Genomic DNA, 2,613 nt, shown 5'->3' on the forward strand with positions numbered 1-2,613 from the left:
TCAATATGTTACCCAGGTCAACGGGCGGTGTCAAGACCACGGAAAATGGGCTATAGTGTAGTGGCAGGCCAATGCCAAAATGGATGTTTTGTCTTTTAATGGGACCCCAGTTTCGAAACTCACCAATCATCTTCAACCCAATTCCGCAGAGATTGGTAACTATGTTGTAAACTTCTAGGGCTTTAACTGTGTTGGCTTGAAATTTCAACGGTTTGAATTCCTAGCCCTGTGTTGTTACATGTTTGAAGTAAATAGACGTAAAAGTAAACAACTTGTACACGATTTGATATCTATACACAATTTCATACTGCCACAGATTGTTCATGTCTTTTTGTTGATTTGTCTCGATTAAAAATATGGAAGTGGAAACAGCGACTCTGGTTGCTGCCACATGGTGGAATGAATTGCCTCCACTGAAAGGGATCCTCGATCTGATCTTGCAATAAATGCTTCCATCTTGATCTGCAAGAACCGCTAATAATTCCACCAATCCTGATGATTCATCATATACATAATCAAAATCCGTTTCTCCACCTCCAAATGTATAACTACCTGAACTATTCATTGATTGCTCAAGACATCTCTAGACACCTTCTAATTTTCCTAGTTGTTTTCATCATGTTTGAGACCTTCCTGATAGGTTTCCAAGGCTTTTTCATATTCCTTCATGAAGAACTGAATATCAGCTTTCCTTGAATAGATTTTTGTAAATGATGGATCCAACTCAATACACTTATTTGCTTCCTTGATACCTTTTGGCAAGGTTGAAAGCTTCATATAACAAGCTGCTATGTTGTTGTATACCCTTGCATCATTGGTATTTCTTCTAAGAGCTTCAATATAATGCTTTATAGCCTCAGGATACTGCTGCTGCTTAAAGAATTCATTTCCCTTCTCCCACTCTTCATCTACCAACTTTGGATCAAAATCTCCCTGTTGTTCTGAATCTTTCTCTACTTTCTCAGCTTCATTAATTTTCTTCAATGTAGGTGGATTACAATGCTCTGTAAGAATTTTCTGGAAACTTTCACTTGCTAGCTCATAGTCCTTAGAACATTTAGTCATCTTAAGATATGCAATTCCTTTTTTAGTCAAATCTTGTGTAATCATTTTAAAATCTGAATGAAGCTCCCTCCCTCTTTCAACCGCCTTGTCAAATTCTTCAATTCAATCTTCATACTTCCCCATTCCCAAATAGACAGCAGCTATGTTTGTTAAGAAGGAGATATCTTCATCATCTAGATCCATTGCTTTCAAATTATGTTTAATAGCAACCTCAAAATATTCCATCTTATAAGTTGCATTTCCAAGTTGCTTTTCCTTTTGTGCCTTTGCTTTCCGAGCCTCCTTCTCTTTCTCCTCATCTGGAATATCCATTGGTTCTAGCTTACTTGGAGGTGGGCATAATGGAAACTCCAGCATTAAGGGAGGGACTACTGGTTTCTCCTTTTTCCTTTGCTCATATTTCTGCTCTTCTTCTAATTCATACTGATCCACTTCATCATGTATTATATCTTCTTTTATAGATTCGACATGTTTAAGTGTTGTATTTTCAATGACTTCTCCTCTTTGACATTAATATCAGCTTCATTGGAATCATTATCTTGATCATTTTCTGCAACATCTTCATTTTCATTATCATCATTTTGGTCAATATCTTCTTCTCCCGCTTCACCTTGTTTTGTTTCCTCATTGTCGCTATCATCTTCCTTATTATTGATTTCCTTTAGACATCCTTTAACTTCTGCACATGATTTTTTTAAACGCTGAAATGCTTCTTGAATTTCACTAAACTTCCCAATGCAATCAGGATGTCAACATAATGGCACATTGTGCAGCGAGCAACATTCAAAGACCCGCATGATTATATTGTATGCCATGGCTTTGATACCACTGAAGCATAAAAACCGATAGCTTGGAGGCTTGAATGTAAAAAGACACAAAGGTATTTGTAATAATAATTTATTAATATATAAAAATGTACAAGTGATATGAATGTTACAATGAGGCCTTTCTTTTATACCTCAGCACTTGACCTTTCATGATTAGGCATGTCTTTTAGACATGCCTTTTCACTTAACGTAATGACTATTTAACATAATCAATTTTTTATTATTTAATATTTACATTTATTTTATTTATTTACTTGTTATGAATTATATCATAACACAGGACTTCATGTGCCAGGACAGGTGTCTGAAGTGTGGGGAAATAAGAAGAAAATGCATCAATACACGAAAGCATCTATGGGTGCTAAAAGGTGTCTTTTAAAACTCCTAATTGCCTCACGTTAATTATCAACCTGGGCAAGTCCTTTTATTCCAAGAGTGTGCACATTATGTGCAATCTATGAATCCAAAGAGTAATGCTTTTTAAAATGAAGTATAAACCTTTGATACAAGAGTAAACAGATGCATTTATAAAACTCAACCTGCAAAGGAAATACTAAATCTAAGCATCAAGACTTAATCTTCAACAAAAATTGTAACCAAATCTCAAACAAGTAATTATATTGGCAATAGCATCAACCAAGAGCGTAGTAGCATTAACCAATCTCTTCTAGTTGATTCTATAATAACCACACTCTTATGATGATCAACAAGATTCAATGCT

The 2,613-nt window shown here is 35.3% G+C and overlaps 1 pseudogene; it reads right to left on the reverse strand.

The window, feature by feature from the left end:
- Positions 1 to 220: 220 nt before the first annotated feature.
- Positions 221 to 1,422, reverse strand: LOC149218104 (hsp70-Hsp90 organizing protein 3 pseudogene; annotated as a pseudogene).
- Positions 1,423 to 2,613: the final 1,191 nt, after the last annotated feature.

The sequence above is a fragment of the Pinus tabuliformis genome, chromosome Q, assembly GCF_031772625.1.
Source record: "Pinus tabuliformis cultivar Carrire ecotype Pingquan chromosome Q, CPIR1, whole genome shotgun sequence".
Taxonomy (NCBI): Eukaryota; Viridiplantae; Streptophyta; class Pinopsida; order Pinales; family Pinaceae; genus Pinus; species Pinus tabuliformis.